The sequence below is a fragment of the Uranotaenia lowii genome, chromosome 3 (assembly GCF_029784155.1).
Source record: "Uranotaenia lowii strain MFRU-FL chromosome 3, ASM2978415v1, whole genome shotgun sequence".
NCBI classification, from domain to species: domain Eukaryota; kingdom Metazoa; phylum Arthropoda; class Insecta; order Diptera; family Culicidae; genus Uranotaenia; species Uranotaenia lowii.
In genome coordinates, this window is record NC_073693.1 from 327,262,454 (window position 1) to 327,284,241 (window position 21,788).

Sequence of the window (21,788 nt, forward strand, 5' to 3'; positions counted from 1 at the left end):
TTCCGGTAGTGGCTCTAGAGAGTCCTCTCATAGGCTAGGTGGCTTAGATGCTTAGATGGTGGTGATTGCATAGATTCATTCCAAAGGCAAGTAGAAGTTATGCGAGCGGAATTTAGCGTGAGAATTTGTCGCGTGGTGGTATACTCAGCAACGTAGCCGTGTGAGGGAAGAAGCTCGCCTCTTCCGGTGTGGTTTGGGGGTCTTGGCGGGGAAGTTTGAATCCGCCTGTCAGTTGGGGGTGGTGTTGTGTGGTTTGTCGTTTCTCGTTTCTCGTCGGATTTCTGAACCTGGGGAGAGGGGCGGGTGTCATGTGGTTGTGCACTGCTGCTGCTGCTGTTGCGAGGGTGTTGGTGGATAATTCTTAGAACCACACCATTCACAAAAATTTTCCCTTCTTTCGGGTCATCATCATCGTCGCCCAGTGTTCAGAGTTCAGTTCAGTGAGGAAAATGGCGCCGTTCGTGTATGTGGTCTGATAAGTGCTTATCTTTTGGGATTTTTCGGGTGAAAATTCTACCAATTAGCAGTCGGAATTTCTAACTTCAGACAGCAAAAAGTGAATACTTGCGTTCGCGGGTAAAAGTTATTGAAATAAAAGTTTAGTGGAAATCTTTGTGTGGGTGATAATTTAGGAATTGCTGTAGAGTGCAAATTAATTCCAGCCAGTTAATGAAAAGCATTTCTGTGGAAAAGCTCTGACGGGCGAATTCATTGATTGAAGTGCGCTGAATTAGGCACGGTAGCAGCCAAGTCAGGCGGAATTTCAGCTTATAAATATAGTGAAACGACCAAAACAATCTTGGTTATAACTCGACCTCTCATAAAAGAAAGTGCTGAAATTAATCAAGAAAATCCTCCGAAAAGCATACTACCAAAAAGTGTGAAAAATTCCGTAAAATTGTACAAAAGATTTTCATCCTTCGCCAGAGAGCATTTAGTTGGGTGAGCAAAACCGAACCAGTTTTCGTGAAAATCATCATCAACATCAGCAGCAACAATTTTGTCGTGACAACCAATTCGTGAAACCGTGAGGAAAAGTGAGAGCATTTCGATTGCTGTGTCTGCGAGTGTCCGTGAGTCTGTGAGCCGAAAACAAACTCCAAGAGTGAAAAGCTCTCCCCAACCGAAAAGCCCAACAACAACTTACGGCAAAAGGATAAACCTCACAATCGCTGGCGCTGGCCCAAGGATATCTACAGGTATGGTTTTTTCGACTCACGAAATTTTCTTTTAAGAAAAAAGCACACACAAAAACTCATTTCAGAAAAGAGAAGCGCAACAGTAGTTCGGACTACAGGCTTGCGTTGTGTCTGAAGAGTCTAGACTTCACAAAAACCGAAACAAAACGCCCGTAATGTCAAATCTCACGTTTCATTTTCCTAATTTGGGAGTTGTTCTTGTTGTTCCCACCTTCATCTCATCGTGATGATGAAAGTGTATGCCTTCGAACGGAGGGTTTTTTTTTCCCATTTTTGGTTCTCTCTTCGTTTTTTTTATCATTTCAACGTGATGCATGTTGAATTTTTCATGCCATTAATCTAATTCTGACCACCCTCACTTCAATTCAATGTCGAGCGAGAACACCCATAAAAGAGCAAGCACAAAAACAAAAATAAAAAATAATCGGAACGGGTTCAATCAATTTCGGCAGAACCTTTCTATTTGGGGAAGGTGTGTTTCCATCTTTGAGTTCGTCTCAATTCGACGTGTTGAATAGATTTTCTTTGTGCTCATGTTGACCCGTGCCATGGAATTGTGATTTCGGAAATGAAATACGGGAATTGATTTTTGTGAAAATTTGAAGATTAGATATGTGAAGTATTTGAATGACTTTCAAATTCTAAAAAATTCTAAGGCGACGCTTTTGCTTTTTCACATAGAAAAGGAATTTTCCATGAACTACCAATAAGTCACGTATATGAACGCAATAAAAGTGCAAATCATAGATTGTGGGGAACCATGGGTCACATAATGATGGGTATCTTGGGCCACCTATGTTTTCGTTTTTTTACACATTTACAATTTAAACTTTATTTTCCTTATCTGTAAAGTTTTCTGATGTCAAACAACTATATTTTTTCGCTAACACAAAATTTAATTTTTCAAATATCCTTCATCTCAATTTTTCATTCACAGCAAAGGCTTTTCAAATCTTTAAATTTTATTTATTTTCTGTATATTCTTCATCCAAACTGAAAATATTATTTGCAACAGCCTTCCCAAATTATGGTTTTCCTGTCCCTCTGTCTTTGTTTACCAGAGCCGGAACAACCCGAAAACATTGTTAGCAGCAGCCTTCCCAAACTGTGCATTTCTTGTCAGTCTCTGTTTAGAAGAGCCGGAATAATCCGAAAGTATTCTTATACACAATTTTCCCAACGAGAAGTCCAAATCAAAACAAACAATCATTAGCAGCAGCCTTAAAAATCTGCACTTTCTGAGCCATCCCGTTATTTCCACAGGAGGATCAAATCCAAATAAACAATCATCAGTAGAAGCCATAAAAATCTGTGCTTCTTAAGCCATTTCGCCTTTTTCCACTGGAATGCCAAATCAAAACAAACAATCAGCAGCAATAGTCGAATACATTTTCGATGAAGAGAATTTTTGTTATAATTTATTAAGTCTACTGAAAGTCCTTTAAATGAAATAAGGTACAATCTATTTACCAACCCATTCAATCATCTCAAATGACATTAAATTAACATACTAATTAGTATAGTGGCAATGAACTTTTGCTGGATTGGTCGAGGAGCTGTTGAGTTTTATGGCAACCTAAAAAGCAGCGGTTCAATTCTCTAGGTGTAAGTAGCTTTTGTATTCAAAACAATATAATTAAATCAATGAGATAGACCATGATAGACCGGCAACTAACTAAGCAAACTGTCATCTGGTTGTCAGAGTAATTTGCAACCGGAATTTTTTTTCGACACGTAGAAGTTTTTTTTTGACATTCTCTTAGAAGCTGAATAGCATTTTCTTCAACCACCTTAACGAACTTGAAAGTAGCTTTAAGAACTTAATTTTTGGCTGATCAGCATTCTCTTCAGACAGAAACGAGAGCTGATTAAGCTTCTATGAAACCTTTTCAAGGGAATTCAGGTTCCTTGCGATACCAAGACGGTTCCGTAACGGTTCATTAGAAAGTGCTAAGCGAACGATTGCACCTTTCTGGAATGATGTTGCGTAAGACGCGTTAAGTTCCTTATTCAATTTTTTAAGGAGCACCTAATAGTCTCAAAACATCTTTTTGCACGAACTTTGAAATTCCACGTTAAAGTAAGTGAGCGACTTTTGGTTTATTGGGGAGAGTTAAAAGCGGCACGTTATCCCAGGGAAAATATATGGAATCTCAAATCAAAACCGGGAAAATTCTGTATGAATCGTTATTCTCATATATTCATCTATTAAATTCTAAAGCTCACTAATTTAATCAAGAATATTTTTTTCTCTAGAGGCTTCACATTTCAGAGATTTTAAGGCTCTCAAACCATTCGAAAAAAGCGGGAAAGGATCGGGATATAAATTTTGTAAGGAAAATATGGATAAAAGCCAAGATTTTTTTTTCAGAACTCGGTATTGTTGTGCTCAGCGATCACATTTTCAGTGTTCCACTTTCAGTCACAGAATATTTCGGACGTTTTTTAAATAATGAAACGTAGCAGGAAAACTTCTAGTCAATAAACTGTTTTTCAGCTCACGAATGTTGATTTAATGAAAAAAACCTTAAATAAATTTAAAGTTTAGATACGAAAACGAAATAAACGTACATGGTTTTATCTCAATCATACTTCATGTTTTCATTTCTATTAAAAAAAAAAATCTAATAACACGCAACCCAGCAAACATGAAATCGTATCAGAAACGATAAATTAAGTCGTTTATAATGGTGTTGCAAATCGCCATTCCAACTGTATAGTGTAATGATCGTATAAAATGTTATCTGAAGTCAGTTTAAATTGGATATGATAGGAAGTCCGCCATGGGTGTAAATTTTGAAATTATTGTGCTCCCGCGCGGGCTTCAAGTGAGAAAATCAATGTCATGTTCTCTTTGCAATCAGCAGTGCATCCAGATGACTAAAAATCAGATGGAAATTGAGTATTATCGACCAATGAGAGAACTGTACAATATTGTCTCTGGCAACGATTTGAAGGCTATAAGAGCAAAATCTCGCGCTCTCTTGTATTCTTCGGATAGGTACGAATAAGGTGTCGGATAAGGCCCAATTGGTGTAGTTTTCGTCGCTTAAAAAAAAAATGAAACTTATGTATGTATATTGCCTCCACTTTGATAGGTAATTGCTGTTTTTCAACTTTCATACGATCATTCTATAATGTATATGGAACGTGTATCAGAACAACATAGAAACATAGCTACAAAAATGTTTACTGGGAAGTTTTTGGTTTGTGTTATTTATAAACTTTACGCTTTTACTGATAACCCCATTATTCATTAGGAAAAAATGTGATAAAATACTTATCATATGTATATGAGTTTCGAAATCATATTTATTTTAAAACTAGCTGATTTTACCCGGCCTTGCTCGGGTTCACATAAAATATAAATCAAAATGAATCGTTTGACTTTTCGAAATTTTGGAAGTTTTATATTCATCATTATAAGAAATTTGGCCCAAATTTGGCCATGTTAGTTTTGATAGTCTTTTTAAAGTTTTTTATTGAGAATATACACGTTTCATCGTTTTCGTATTATCGAAAAATTTATAGTTTTAAAATTTTAATTAATGGAATTAAAAAAAATCCTTGTATGCTAATTCATCTTTTCATGAAAAACATTTTTTACAACCATCATTTCTGAGGAAGATTGAATAGTTTTGGCCTAATAGTTTTATCTTCAAAAGATTGAACTGCTTTTTTTTAATCTTCTCCATCCCCTATCTAATGAAAATATCTGTTGAAGATTATCCCACTTTTCAATATGGATGATCTCCCTGTAAAATGGTATATTTAAGTTTCGTTTACTTAGAAATTTCTTAAAAAAACCTCCGAACTTTGTTGAAGCATGTTGAAAACTCACTTTGCATGTTTTCAATTGCGTGTGTGAATTTTTTCGCTTTTCAATTTCGCACTGTTTTATTATTAGTTTACCTTAAATGTTGAAAGTTCTACTAATTGCTTTTTGTAGTTATCGAAAACAAATCATCTCGAAAACACCAATTTTTTATTATGAAAAAGGTTTTTTTTGTTCTGTTTTTTTCATGGGTACAAACATCCCATTAACGGATGATAGAATCGACCACATTGGACATCAATGATAACACAAAAGTTAGAAATTGGTCAGAGAAATCGAATTGTATAAATCAATACCTCAAATTTTATTATCTAATCAATTTTCTAATCCCCTATTAAAATCCCAATTGAAGCGTTAAAATCGCAGCCTTGAGCTTATAACTGTGAATCTAAAAAAAAATTCTTTCTCTATGAGGAATTCCAAAAATATAAAAATGGTTGACCCTCAAAGCCCCCAGCGGCGCTAAAGAGAACTTTAAAAGCCACTACTATTTTAGTCAATACATATATTCCTAACAAGCTAGTTTTTTTTTTCAATCAAAATGTAGGCTTATAATTGTATCCAAATATCTCGTACCGGTAGCACGTGCTTTAAACAGTAGAAGGTACAAAAACACCCGCCTAAATTTTCACTTCCAAATTTTTAATGCTCAGCACTATCCAGTACATGTGAGCTCTGGATGGTCTTTTTTAATACCCGACCCATGGTGATGGTGAAAATAATCCCGCCAACGGAACGAACGGAAACGAAAATCGGTTCACAAAATGGGTGCCATGACTTTTGGTTCGTGGGAATAAAACCGTTGATGTATGGACGACCCCCTTCAAAAGGGGTCGTCCGAAAATCTAAAAACATTTTTCATCATTCCTGGTCCTAATGAGCACCCATGCCAAATTTCAGCTCTCTAGCTCTTAAGGCAGCTGAGCCTATTGAAGACAAACATACAAACGAACAAACAAACAAACAACAAACGGAAATTACTTTTTATATGTATACACTGTATCAAAAAATTGTCCTTACAGCACGTACCTTGAAATCCAAACAATCAAAAGTGCACTTTTTCAGTCAATAAAAATACTACAATTACATCATTCGCTGCAGAAACTAGTCCTTTTTGTAGATCAGTATTAAAAATGTTTATGATTTAAACCTTAAAAATAATCCAATTCAAGTCCCAAAAACGACGTCAAAAAATTGTTCGCACACTGAGGCCTTTGTCATATATTAGTCAAGTAAACAGTTATGTGTCAGTCTGTCAAAAACGTGTCAGAAACGTTAATTGAATCTCAACAAATACAATTTACAGCGGTTTCCGGTGCCATTTGCGCTGAAAGCATACCACTCCGTTACATGGCCACCACCGTGCTTAAATGTCGGTCACAAATTTTTCGGATCCAATTCAGTATTTGGATTACGCCACACTCTTACATGTCCGTCAGACCCAAACATATTAAATTAGCTTAAATTGACTAATATTTGACAAAGGCCTCAGTGTACGGACAATTTTTTGACGTCGTTTTTGGAACTTTCTATACAAAATGAATTGAATTATTTTTAAGGTTTAAATCATAAACATTTTTTATACTGATCTACAAAAAAAACTAGTTTCTGCAGCGAATGATGTAATTGTAGTATTTTTATTGAATGAAAAGTGCACTTTTTGATTGTTTGGATTTCAAGGTACGTGCTGTACGGACAATTTGTTGATACAGTGTAGATTCATTAAAACAATTTTACCCTGTGCACGGTTTTGAAAATTTGGATTATAATTTCATATTTAAAGATTTCATTTCAATATAATTTGAGCAGGACTGAAAATTCTTAGATTTTTCATTAGTCTGGCAAACCTAGAAGGCTCTAGAGATGCATCATTAAATTATAATCTATCTATATAGTAGGTATATAAAAAGTAATTTCCGTTTGTTTGTTTGTATGTTTGTCTTCAATAGGCTCAGCTGCCTTAAGAGCTAGAGAGCTGAAACATGGCATGGATGCTCATTAGGACCAGGAATGATGAAAAATGGTTTTAGATTTTCGGATGACCCCTTTTGAAGGGGGTCGTCCATACAACAACGGTTTTATTCCCACGAACCAAAAGTCATGGCACCCATTTTTGAACCGACTTTCGTTTCCGTTCGTTTCGTTGGCGGGATTATTTTCACCATCACCATAGGCAGGCTATTAGAAACGACTATCCAGAGCTCACATGTACTGGATAGCAAATCAAAGCTTGCTCAGCATTAAAAATTTGAAAGTGAAAATTTTGGCGGGTGTTTTTTGTTCCTTCTACTGTTCAAAGCACATGCTACCGGTACGAGATATTTGGATGCAATTATAAGCCTACATTTTGATTGGAAAATAAAACTAGCCTGTAGGAATATATTGACTTGAATAGTAGTGGCTTTCAAAGTGCTCTTTACCGCCGCTGGGGGGCTTTGAGGATCAACGATTTTTATATTTTTGGAATTCCTCATAGAGAAATAATTTTTTTTAGATTCAGAGTTATAAGTTCAAGGCTGTGATTTTAACGCTCCAATTGGAATGTTAATGGGGGATTAGAAAATTGATAAGATAATTAAATTTGAGGTTTTGAGTTTTATACAATTTGATTTCACTGGCCAATTGAAAAAAACATGAAAAAACAGAACTAAAAAAAACCTTTTTCATAATTTAAAAATGGTGTTTTCGGGATGATTTGCTTTCGATAACTTCTAAAAGCTATTAGTTGAACTTTCAACATTTACGGTAAACTAATAGAGTATGTTGGGGTAAAAGTACGACCTTAGTGCTATCCTATTTTTAGAAAATTGTGCAGTTGTTTTTCCAAAAAAACGAGAACAGCATTTGATTCCTTGGACTTTTATCTCTTTTCTAAAAAATTACGAAGATAATCGATCGACGCATTTGATAGCAGTAGTGAAAATGCCTAGCTGCTATCGAAACGTACTTTTACCCCACCTCTGGGGCAAAAGTTCGAATGATGTGGGGTAAAAGTACGACCATGCAAAATTCCACAATTCTGCATAAAGGCAAGAGGAAAACTATTTTGTATCAATCTTTGCTTACAGCAGCAGCTTCTGTGTTCGCTTCTGATATAAATCCTATACATGGGCGAACAACCTGCGCGAATTTGGAGTTTTCTACTAATTGTCCTTATTCAACAGGTTTACGAAATTCAGTTCTCATCGTATTTGAGCAATTTTTCGCGCAAGCAAGTCTTTGTAGAAACGAAAATATGCGCTGATATTTTCAGGGCTATTTTAAAAAAAAAACTTAAAACTTTCCGTTTATATTTACTTCAGTGGACCCTGTATATCATTCGAACTTTTGCCCCATTTGCATTTCGTACTTTTGCCCCTTCAAGGTTTCTTGTGGTTCACAATTTATTGTGAAAAATAGGGACATATTCATGAAATTCTTTCTTCGGCATTTGATAGTTGGTTGAAAACAACTAAACAGACACATTAAAACTTTCATCGAAAACCAGAATTTCGATAGCTCAAACATGTTTGCCATTATTTTGAATATTACATCATTTATGCAAAAGAGTTACTTTACCTCATTTTTCGGAGTATTTTCATCTTCCACGAATAAAAATTATGTCTGGATGTAAACAGTCCAAATCTTAATCAATCCACATCCGAGTTTTGATTTATACTGTTCTCAGTTTGGGATAATCTCAAAACGTACTTTTGCCCGACTCGTACTTTTACCCCACCTTACTCTAATAAAGAAGGGCGAAATTGAAAAGCGAAAAAATACTCACATGCAATTGAAAACATGCAGTGAGTTTTCAACATGCTTCAACAACGTTCGGAGGTTTTTTTTAAAGAAATTTCTAATTAAATGAAACTTAAATATACCATTTTACAGGGAGATCATCCATATTGAAAAGTGGGATAATCTTCAACAGATAATTTCATTAGATAAGGGATGGAAATAATAAAAAAGCAGTTTAATCTTTTGAAGATAAAACTATTCAGCCAAATCTATTCAAGCTTCCTAAAAAATGATGGTTGTAAAAAATGTTTTTCATGAAAGGATGAAGGATTGGGATGAAAATTTGTACACGAGAGTTTTGAGGCAATCAATTTCAGGTATTGAATTTAGTGTAAGGGGCCGGCAATGCATCGGATGCATCGGATTGGGATGAAAATTGGCACACGGTAGTTTTCAGGGACGGACAATCGATTATAGATGTCATATGTTTTGCCAGGGGTCTACGACAGGAGTCGTCCATTAGTTTTTTACTGCTTTAAGCAATATTGACGTTACTATGCAATAGATTTCTTTGAAAGTTTGCGCACGGGAGTTTTGAGGGAAGGAAATTAATTTCAGATATCAAAGATTGTATAAGAGGCCACCGAAAGGGGTTTAACTTTTTGGCAATAATTGCGTTGTTTTGAAACTGTCGAGTCGAAATTCATACACGGGGGTTTTTTGGCACGTTCAATTGATTTCTGATTTAAAATTTAGTAGCATACGACAGAAAAGTGAACGTCCAATATTTTTGCAATAATAACAACAATGATTTCGGAAGTGCATCTGGAAAATGCTTGACAATTGGCGTATTCATACAACAAGTTGAAAGCGAAACGGAGTTCGTATGGGATCAGCTAGTAATTTATAAGATTTCTAACAAATACTTAATTCCACCTAACATCAGAAGTTGAAGAAATATGAATTCCAATTTGAAATTTAGTTCTGATTTATGGATCAGTAAATCAATCCGAAATTAATTGTTTATGATCATATTTCAAATATCAGAAGCCAGAGCTCAATATAAAATTCAGTATGATGGCAGAAAAGAATTAACAACTTCGTTATATCAAACTCCTTTACTTCGTGCAAGACCAAGCTTCTAACAGCCAGTGTATTTATATTTTAGGAGTTATTTCCCTTAGAGTAGTCCGGATGAGTTTGTCGTACCTATCCCGTCTTGCGGCCGATGCGTTTTTTTGACACAAAACAGAGGAACTTGAGGAAGCTGGAAGAATTACTAAATCTTTCGAAATCTCAATGAGCTCTTCCAATGTCAAACTGTATGCCTTGACGAATCGTAAATTCAGGGTTGACTCACAGAACCTGTACCGGAGCTGTTGCGTCACTGAAGACGACAATTGGGATCCGCCAACAACGATTGCCCGGACCGAGGGTACATGCCTCCAGAGACAGCAGCGGACCCGGTCATATAAATATTTAAAAAATCCAAATACAAAATTATCTCAACGCATCTTGAAGACCGTCTAGAAATGTTTGTGGAAGTGAATTTATCGAGGATGAGCCAACATTTACTAATATATAGTAGATATTTGAAACAATCTGCAACCTCTAAAATGACTTTTGAAAGATTGTTAGTAACGTAAGGCTAAAAGAATTAATTCTGTCAATATGAGACCTTTAAATTTTCGTTAAAAAATACCAGAAAAATTTTCTATAAAAATATTTAAAATTTCGATAAGCGATTTTATAATTCAACTGAGTCCTCAGAATAAAATGGAATACATGAAAGCAGAACAGCTTTTTCTTAAATAATAGTTGTATTTTAAACACAATATTCATACACAGTTCAATCCGAAGCACTTCCGTTTGATAAATCTTCATCGATTTCGGATGGAGGAATGTTCAATAGTCAACTCGAACCATTTTAAAACCAAATGGTGTCTATCGATGGGATTCACTCACACTCAAGGACGATAAAGCTGTTAATTTCAATTTTATGACTCTGCAAAATAAAATTGTGATTTGAATAATTTTAAATGCGCTACGGCAGTGATTAAAATCCATCCAGTTCAACAAACTCTCTCTTTAAGGGATGAAGCTCCGTTTTTCTTTCCTTCTCCTGTGCTGCTGCCTTTCATGAAGTTTCGAATATCTTCGGTTTCAACTAGAGCACTATCTTGCGCCAGAATGCTTAGTAACGATCACACTCTTTCTGGAATATCTGTTGTATAAGTTCTTGTTCCCTGATCTTCCATGAAATGGCATGTCTCGATCACACGCAAACAATAATATTAGGAAAAAAATTTGATAAAACCTTAGCATAAATGAAAAATTTGTTTGTTTACACTTTTTCTTTACATCACAATATCTTAGGCTACCTCGATCCTTTTTCTTGAGACAAAACTAATTGGTAGGCAATACCGACACCAGATGGCAATGTAATCTCTTGCGAAAATTTGTATGATTTTTCTTAGGAGTTTCCTGTCTGTTTGTCTGTGCTTAAACTATTTTTTTCCAAAACTATTTTCTTGAAGCTTTGCGTTAATATTTGATTTTCTGTGAATGTCTGAACAGATATTCATAAATGCCTCCTTTTTTTTTTTGAAAAATAAAAGAATAAACAGATTTCTCTATGTTATTTCAAGCTGGGGAAATAATACCTAATATATTTTAGAGAAAACCGGGAAAAACCTGGAATTGGAAAATCGAAACTCGCTGACCACCCTGTAAATATTATTTAAACAAACGGGTAAACTGTGCTTAGCCTTTTTTTTGAAGATTTCATCATATAGGTACCTGAGAAAACTGAGAACTAGAGTGTCAATTTCCCGACCATTTTAGCTTTCCCGAGAATCAGGAAATCTAACGAATCCTTCTCTACGGGCCCGGATGGGATACCAGCTACCTTCCTGAAGCGTTTTATGCCTTCTTTGCTGACTCCTATCAGGCTTATCTTCCAAGCTTCGCTCGACCAGGCCACCTTCCCCTCACTGTGGAAAGAAGCTTACATGTTCCCGGTTCATAAAAAGGGAGATATGAAAGATGTTAATAATTACCGAGGAATTTCAGCTCTGTGTGCTATTGCCAAACTTTTCGAATTGGTGGTTTTAGATCCCATTTTCATGTTCTGCAAGCACAACCTCTCCAACGACCAGCATGGATTTATGCCTCAACGCTCAACTACAACTAACTTACTAACCTTTACCTCGTATGTGCATGAAAGTTTTGCAAAGAAATCCCAAACTGATGCCATCTATACCGATCTGTCTGCCGCATTCGACAAGGTGAACCATGATATTGCCATCGGAAAGCTCGCGCGTTTAGGATTTTGTGGATCTCTCATGGGCTGGTTCCGCAGTTACCTTACGGGACGTAAATTGACAGTTCGTACGGGTAACTGTTTTTCCAGGCAGTTCTCAGCTTCATCAGGCGTGCCTCAGGGAAGTCACTTAGGGCCGTTAGTTTTCCTAATTTACTTCAATGACGTGCTGCAACTCCTCGACGGACCAAAATTGGCGTACGCCGACGACTTGAAACTGTACTACTCTATCAATGGCTCCGAGGATGTGAACTTTCTGCAGAACCAGTTTAACCTCTTTGCCTCCTGGTGTGATGCCAATCGCCTACCTTTAAACCGTGATAAATGTGTAGTAATATCATTTTCCCGCAAACGACGCCCGCTCTCAGCCGTTTATTTCCTTGGAAACGATGTAATCTCTCGAGCTCAACACGTGAAAGATCTTGGTGTGATCCTTGACGCGCGGCTGGATTTTAAGAATCACACCAACTATATCGTTGACAAAGCCTCCAGAAGCCTGGGTCTTCTTTTTCGCATGACGAAGGACTTTAAGGACATCTACTGCCTGAAGAGTCTTTACTGCAGTCTGGTTCGATCGATCCTCGAATATGCCTCTGCGGTTTGGTGCCCATATTATCAAAACGGCTCTGATCGCATCGAAGCCATCCAACGACGTTTTTTGAGGTATGCCCTTCGACACTTAAACTGGCAAGACCCTTTTCGACTTCCCAGCTACGAAAGCCGCTGCCGCCTGATCGACATCGACACGCTGCAAGCCCGCATGACCGCCACTCGTGCTTCTTTCGTCGCTGATCTGCTTTCATCAAGAATCGACTCTCCTGCACTTTTGGAAGTTCTTCCACTTAGCGTCCGACCTCGTGGTTTGAGGAATCGGGATCTTCAGCTCTTCGTTCCTGTTAGACTAAACAATTACGGGGCCAACTCTGCAATAATTGGCGTCATCAAGACTTTTAACCGCTTCTCAGAACATTTTGATTTTGACGTTTCGAAGGTTTTATTCCGAAGAAGAATACTTAGTGTTCTAAGTTCAGTGTAGATTTGTATTAGTTGTTAGTTTTTAATTTTAAAATATCATTTGGATCAATATTTGATCTGTTGATTTAATAATAAATAAATAAACATTTTCCCGGGAATTCTCGGGATATCGGGAAAATTTTAAATATATTTTTTAACACTCTATTGCATTCCAAAACTTATCTATTTGTTTTTTGTCAAATTGTCAAATTTTATGTTGCTAGATTTGCAAAATATTTCAAACTTTAGCAATTATAAAATCCAATACCCAAAAACTCAGTACTTTAACCGACAGACTGGCAGATTCTGGCTGCAAAATTTTGAAATAATAATGGAAGATTTTTCCCTATCGATAGAAGTTGGTTAGTTTCTTCAGGTTAGCTTGGTTAGCTTGATTTCATGTTACTTATAAAATCTTGTAAATTTTCAGATAACCATATATATTTTTTTAAATATGTCAATTCTTTGTTGATGATTTTGCTACTGTCAACAATTTTCGAAACGAAGTTCTAGATTGTGAGGGTTGCAAAATAGAACATTCAGATTCTATTCGTAACGGTTCTTCATTGGATTGTTTTTTTATTTTTGTCCTTTTTTCATTTTTATTTTTGTCCTTTTCACATTTATACTAAGTTTTCGAACGAAAATACATTTTTTATCAAATTCAATGTATTAACCACTTTTCAGAAGAAAAAAGGTTTAAGTCTGAGCCAAACATCGAGTTAGAACTATCATTTTTCTAGCTCAATCATCGTATAAAGCTTGCTTCATTTAGAATTGGAACGAATTTTTGCTCATATTGTGGCGCTTCTGGTGGACGGATTTGGAAGTTATCCGCGCTCACGTGTCGAGAATTTTATCAGCTTTACGTATGTATTTTTGACATTCCGCAAATCGATTGTACTTTGTACATAATAAACATGGAAGCCGAAAGAAGGAAAAAATTGTGCACAGTTATTTGGAAAATCTATTGTTGTACATCTAGGCCAAGGTTGTCAGAATTTTTTCAGCACTTCAATCCGGACATTTGATTTTAAAATTGACGACCAAAAATCCGGCAATATCCGGGCAAATTTTGTTCTAAACCCAGAAATTTCTTAACGAAAATTGAATTGAATAAAATATTTAGTTTCATCAAAATTCATCGACAGATTTAAAATCGTATTTTAGTCTTCCAAAAAACCCTTCATGATTATTTTTACTTAACTTTCTCAAAAAAAAAAATTATTATGGCCCATTAATAAGAAAAAGTTACAACACAACTTGTCTTTTTTTGTTTGATTTGCTAAATAAAGTGAATAAATCTGGGCTAAATCAGAACATTTTTCAATGAAATTCAGGCAACCGGCCGTACCGAACTGCTACCAAATTTTGTGTTGAATATCCGGGCAAACCAGGATGAAACCGGGCAATTTGGCAACCTTAACCTAGGATAGCTAAACAGCTGAAACTGCCCAGAAATATCGTATGGCGCGTTATTAAACTGTACAAGGAAACATTGACGACGATTTATAAGCCAATTATCCGAGTGGAACTTCTCGACAGGAAACTGCGTGATAAGATTTTAAAGGCGTTTAAGAGAATTTCCAATCTGTCGGACCGTTATCTGGCCAAAAAATTAGATGCTGCTCATAGCACCGTGAGAAGAATTCGACTCCGGGAAGGAATCAAGTCGTATCGAGCTAGCAAATAGCCAAATCGGACCATAAAACAGAATAGTGTGGCAAAAATTCGTGCTCGGAAGCTATACGATTAGGTGCTGACCAAGTTCGACGGGTGTCTTCTGATGGACGATGAAACCTATGTCAAGGCTGACTTCGGGCAGAGAGTGTCTAAAAAAACGAAATTTGTCGTTCATTCGAACCCACGACCATCCCGTAATGTTTGGTCAGATTTAGCAAGCTGTCATTACAGCAAAGTCGTTCAAGAATGGTATGCAGAGAAAGGGGTTCAGTTTGTTCCGAAAAACCAACCATTTCTGTTGAACCCCAAAACTATGTTGGATTCGATGCGATGTTAGGCAACCTCAGTTTTCATAAATTTGCGGAATCAACAAATAGGGCTCGATATCTTTCGGTTATCAAATCTCAGAATCAATCAATTTGAACCCAAACCAAACCATTTGAAAACTTAATATGTCTAGACCAGATGTTTCGAATGCCTGTGTGCTTAAACTTCAAACGGCAATGTTTAAAATTCTAAGCTGAACAGAAAGTGGAAATAATATGTGTCCAGATACTACAAGGCAGGATCCAAAACAGCCCACACAACATCGAAGAGATAGGGACGAAAAATATAAATTACGGCAACCCGGTACTCGTACGTGGTTTTCCGGGCAGAGTTCAACCATGCGGATGCTTTTCATCTATATAACAGCAGATAACAGTGCCTTCTGTAAAAAAAGGGTGAGATTTGTTGGGCTACCCACTGTAAAAAATATCAACCTTCTACATTTTTGTGTAATGTTATGAGAAACCTACTGTTCACCCCCAAAAGACGCAAAATCTCGTGCGTGGGCGAACGAATTGGCAAAATAAAGAGAAATCAACCAAAAGAAATCCTATGTAATCGATTCTCAAAGCGCCTCGTTTATTGAACTGTCTTTGACATCCGCAGTAGGTATTAGTATCATCAAATTACGAAGAGAAACCAGGATTTCAACACAAAAATCCTTGCTCCGGAGGTTCTTCTTCCTTCAACGTGGATAGCTCTCGAATCTTATCCGGATTTCTGTAAGCTGCCCAATACAGGACATAACAATATTAATGGGGAAGGAAATTTGGTACGAAAGCGACTGAAACCCCCTACCTAGAAGAGTGCGGAAGAAAAATCCGGAAACACATAGGCTCAGACTGAATCACGCACATTCGGGCAAAAGTGCCTCCTCGGTAGGTGTCGAACCCATAAATCCGGTATTTGGGGCCACCTACTCAACATGTCATCGATTATTCACACCTAAACGCGTGAATGTCGATAGTGATTATCAACTTTCCTGACATCGATTCTCTGCCCTGTCTTCGGTGGATTTTGTTGTGTTTCTTTTTTTCTTCCCTGCTTTCTTTGGGTTTTGAGGAAATTTCCTACCTACCTATTTAATCATTGATTCTTTGCCAAAGAAAAAGAGACATTTCACTTGGGAGTTTCTGGTGAAAACGAATATGTGTTATGTTGTCTTCGTTTGGCCAGAACTTCCTAGAAACCATTTCGAATGTTGGAGCATTCCAAAATCCTACAGGGACCATTTGTACTTATTTCGTATGTTCAATCATGACTTTCATTGGACCACTGTACCGGTTAGATTTCTAGCACAACGAATAATATTTTTTTTTGGGTTTGGGATACACGAAAAATAATACTCAACAAATGTAGAAACCAAAAACTTAACTGTCGGTACTAAAAGTGTAGAATGATTTTCCAAAATAAATTCCATCCAAAATCAAACAAACCGGTTGACAAGTGACTTGTGTCCAACTTTTTATGAAAGCTAAATCAAAGAATCGGCGCCATTATGTTTCAACACTAAAAATAGCTCCCTGTTGTACCCTAGCGACAACAATTTATGCGTCCACTTAATTTTGGTGGTGCAGCTTTTCATTTGTCGTCCCACGTCTCACTGTATACTACTTAGAGCAACATTAACGGGCCATTTAATTTGCTCGTAAAGCTTTGCGGAAAAATAAAACCCAGACTGTCCGAGCTGATTAGCTAGTTTGTGTATGTGTTTTACTTTGGGTTTTGGTCGATTGACCGTACAAAAGTAGGATTCGGAAGGAACTTATTTGCTGACACTGCCCTCTACTCTAGTTATGTTGGCAGATAACTACTTTCGCGTTTTCCGTTTCAACAAAATTGAGAAAAAAAACAATGACGTTCGAACCGAAAATAGATTAGAAAATCGCTAAATGCTAGACGCTGTTCTTCTGGTGGATTTGTTTGTGAATGAACAAGCGTATGAGTTTAAGGGTATGTTAATCAATGTGGCGGAGAAATTTTTCTACTGATTAATTATTTGTGGTAGTGGCTCCAGAGAGTATTACTAGTGACTTTGCAATGTAAGTACACACAGACATGTGATCATTTAGTGAGAAGGATGGTTTGAAAATGATAATTTAAAAAATTATTTAAAGTGAAAAACAGCGACTAAGCTTAATTGAAAAAGCTATTGAATCAGGATTTTGAGAGCTGCAATCGTTCCGTGGCTTGCTTGATAAGACTGAGTCGATTTGGGGTAATTATAGAATTTCTGAAACCCGTTTACATGAGTAAACTAGACATTTTGGATTGTATCGAAAAATTTAATATTTTATTCTGCCAGGTATAAACGAAACATTGTTTGACAAATAGGAGTATCATAGATATCCCTTCAAATTTAAGTGCTGTTATTTTTAAATAAAAACTAACGTGATGTTAAAAATCCGAGAACCATGGGTGATGGCATGGGTTCGATTCCCATCTCGGTACTGGATATTATATGTTAACCTTAAGTTGTCCACGTCATATATTCAGTCTGTAAAGCCTAAATCGGCTGAGACGGTGTTTGTCTTTTTAAAAACCCTTTCGAATTTAAGATGTAAAACTCTTCAAATTCTGGTAAGATGCTCCGCTAGATTGATTTTCATATAACTTTTCATTGCTTTTAAAGTGTCCATTTCCCAGCCATTTCAACGTTCGCGGGAAACGAGAAATCTGATCATCTTTTTTTAGGAAATTTCCGGGATCCCGAGAAAAATAAAAGAAGAGAATTTTTACCCTCTACTGCATACGTAAGCATTCCAGATTATTTGTGCACATATCCGGGACGGGCTGTGCCAGGCAATTTTGTTGAAAAATATTTAAACAAAATGGGAATTTCAAATTTTCCAATCCAAAAACCAGGCAATTTTGAGCGAAATTCAAACAAATTTTCAAAAAAAAAATGTCACTAAAAACATGCAAGAAAATCACATCAAATTTCAAATTTTTCATCAAAGCATATCAACTGCGTTCAAATCAAATTAAAAGCTCTTATTTAGCCGCAGCCCGTGGCGTAGAGGACAGCCTTCAAGTCTTCTAAGCCAGCGGGTAAGAGATCGAATCCCGATCACGGCATACATAGTACACTTTCTGTGGGTGTGGTTATAGCATTTGTAAGATGCTAACCATCATATCCTCGAAAGATGTACGCTTAGAGTAAAGAAAAAGGAATCTCTTCGAGAAAACATCAAGTTTCATTGAGATCCTGTATGTGTTTGTGTTCGTTTTTTTTTTTAAAAAAGCTTCAATAAATGTTTTGTTATTTTATTTCATACTAAAAACATTTTGATCCCAAAAAATTAAAACTAACCATCATCATCACTTAGTTTTTTGCTCAGTATCGTAAAAAATGTGAATAAATCCGGTCAATGTTCACAAAAATCGTGCATCTGGCCCGGGACGGAATGGTCTCGAAGTTTTCACCAAATATCGAGGCAAGCCCGTATAAAACAGGGCAATCTGGAATGACTATGCATTCGAAACCATAAATGGTATTTTTACATTTTAATATAAGCCTTATTCAGCAGTATTGTATAATCAGGGTTGCTAGCGATTTTTGGTTTTGGAATTCCAAAGTTTTTCCCGGTTTTTTCCCAGGTTTTTTCCCGGTTATAAATGATGATTTTTCCGATATTTTTTATACTCGTTTTTGGTTTAAAATTATGGCGAATAAGAAAAAAAATATAAAAAAGGCTTAAAATTCCTAATAATTATATCCCAAAATTTGTTACCGATTAGAAATCATGGCAAACACTTCGGCGTCTTGAAACACTTAGTCTTTTCGTTTCAAATTTATAGGCTTTTATGATTTTTTTAAAACAAATCTAACGAACTGGGCATCTATTCGTTGGTTTGTCACTTCCATCTGTACCGTTGAGCCGTCAACACGTACGCCGGAGCATCGTATCGTTGCTGTGTACCTGCAGGAACATTTTACATTATTTATTTTTTCCTTACCTGTATTTCAATCAGCACTTTTCAGTGCTAAAATTATTTTCATTTTCTTTTATTCATATTTTCTCTTTTCTTTCCAGCATGGGGAAGTCATCGGCCGGGTCAAGGGCCGGAAGAAAACGGATTGCCGAACCTAATTCAGGTCCATCGCCCAAAAAAGTTGAAATTTCCAATTCATTCGATGTCCTTCATAACATCGGTGATGAGGAAATATTCATATTTAATTCTGATAAGAGTACTAAGAAACCTTCTTCTTCTTATACTCTTAAAAACGAAAAGATTCCACCAATAACGGTCACGATTCCTAACTTCAATGCCTTTCGAAAAGAAATCGTCACTTCCGTCAAGGATGTGAAGATTTCTTTTCAGATCGGTCGAAGGGGAACTGCTCGTATATTGGCGGAATCTTTTAATGATTTTCAAAAAATTTTAACTTATTTGAATAATAAAAAACACCAATTTTTTACGTACGACACTAGAAGTGATCGTCCTTTTAAAGTTGTACTTCGGGGTCTCACCGGCGATCAGACACCGGATGAGATCACAACTGAATTAAATTCTTTGTTAGGTTTTTCTCCAATTCAAGTAATTCAAATGAGGAAAAGAACCAACACGAATAATACCAGTAGTGTTGGTTTTGCTCCTGAACTTTATTTGATCCATTTTAAAAAGGATCAGGTTAATAATTTAAAAATTCTGGAAAAGGCTCGTCTTATGTTTCATTGTCGAGTAAAATTTGAACCTTTTCGTAAATCTACTACCAATTTTTTACAAAATATTACGCAATGTCGTCGTTGTCAAGCTTTTTGTCACGGCACTAAAAATTGTAGAATGAATGCCAGATGCATGTTTTGCGGCTCATTCGATCATGAAAAATCTAAATGCCTTTTTGGTGGTGATAAACCAAAAACAGAATTTTTTAAGTGTGCGAATTGCGCAGGTAATCACTCCTCGAATTCTCTAGACTGTCCCATCAGGGCAAAAATTATTGCTTCTAGGAAAAATCCCAAAGTTTCCAGAAAAGTTTCTTCTCCTCCTTCCTCTTTTTCGTCTTCACACGTCGGGCCGGCAAACAACCTGCCTGTTCGCAGTCAGCCTCGGTCTACATTGGAATCACGGCTGGGTAATACCCGAAGTGATTTTAATGTTACCTGTGCTGAATCTGCGCCCCAGACTCGTTGTTTATCGTTCTCAGAGGTGGTTGAAAATGGGTTTCCCTCTTCAGGTTTAACTAATAAAAATGGGAAAAAACCAAGTCTCAACGTTCATGCGAAGGCTTGGGAAAATCCCCGAAATTCTAATACTTGTTCTTCTCCTTCATTTTCTGATCCTAACAAATTTGTTGATTTGGGTGAGATTACTGAGGAAAAATTAAAATTTTTGCATCAAAATTTAATGGAAATGATGCAACTTATGTTGAAAGCAAATTCAATGTTTGAAGCTTTCCAAACTTCTTTTAATTATGCTAACAAAATTATTATGACTTTACGATTCCCTCATGGATCCAAATAGATGTTTAAATATTATGAATTGGAACGCTAGATCTTTGCTGGCTAACCAAGATGAGTTCTTTTTATTTTTGAAAACTCAAAACATACATATTGCTGCCATCACTGAAACTTTTTTAAAGCCAGACAATAACTTGAAAAGCAATGCTTTCTTTAAAATTTTACGGAATGATCGACTTGATCGACAAGGTGGGGGTGTAGCTATTGTCATCAATAGTCGTCTCAAATTTAGACTTCTTCCTTCTTTCAATACAAAAGTCTTAGAAACAATTGGAATTGAATTAGAAACTTCTATGGGGAAAATTATAATTGTTGCCGCATACTTGCCTTTTCAGTGCAGCGGTGAACAGAAAAATTTTTTGAAGGGAGATTTACAAAAACTCACCAGAAATAAATCTAAATTTTTTATTATTGGTGACTTTAATGCAAAACACCGATCTTGGAATAATATTTCATCAAATTCTAATGGGAATATTTTGTTTAATGATTGTTCTGCAGGTTATTATACTGTTGAATATCCTAATGGGCATACTTGTTTTTCTTCAATTAGAAATCCCTCCACAATTGATTTGGTTCTAACGGATTTAGGCGAGCATTGTAGTCAATTAGTTACTCATGCGGACCTCGATTCAGACCATCTTCCAGTAACCTTCTCTTTATCCCAAAGTCCCATTGAAAACCCTTTAAAATCAACTTTTAATTTTCAAAAGGCTAACTGGGAGCGATATATGAATTTTATTGAACGTAATTTAGATGTAAACGTTCCATTGAATTCAATAGAAGATATTGATTTGGCTGTAGAAAATTTGACAACTTCAATAGTCAATGCTAAAGCCGCTTCAATACCTAAAGTTAAACATAAATTTAATCAACCTTTAATTGATGATGATCTTCAGTTTTTGATACGACTGAAAAACATTCGTCGACGCCAATATCAACGTACTAGGGATCCTTATTTAAAATTTATTTATTGCGACCTTCAAAAAGAGATCAAACGTCGTTTAAATTTCATTCGTAATAAAAATTTTGCTAAAGCAGTAGAGGATATAAAACCCTACTCAAAGCCATTTTGGAAATTAACTAAAATTCTGAAAAAGCCCCAGAAGCCAATTCCAACTTTGAAAGATGGGGATAAACTTCTTTTAACTAATTCAGAAAAAGCTCAAAAATTAGCCCAACAATTTGAGTCTGCTCATGATTTTAATTTAAACGTTGTTAGTCCT

The 21,788-nt window shown here is 36.2% G+C and overlaps 1 protein-coding gene across 1 annotated transcript in view; it reads left to right on the forward strand.

The window, feature by feature from the left end:
- The first annotated feature begins 6 nt into the window (after positions 1–6).
- LOC129753815 (probable cationic amino acid transporter) overlaps positions 7–21,788 on the forward strand; it is a 187,798-nt gene continuing 166,016 nt past the window's right edge. Inside the window, exon 1 of the mRNA XM_055749664.1 lies at positions 7–1,199. The gene's annotated coding sequence lies outside the window, so the exon portion shown is untranslated. The remainder of the gene's footprint in view (positions 1,200–21,788) is intronic.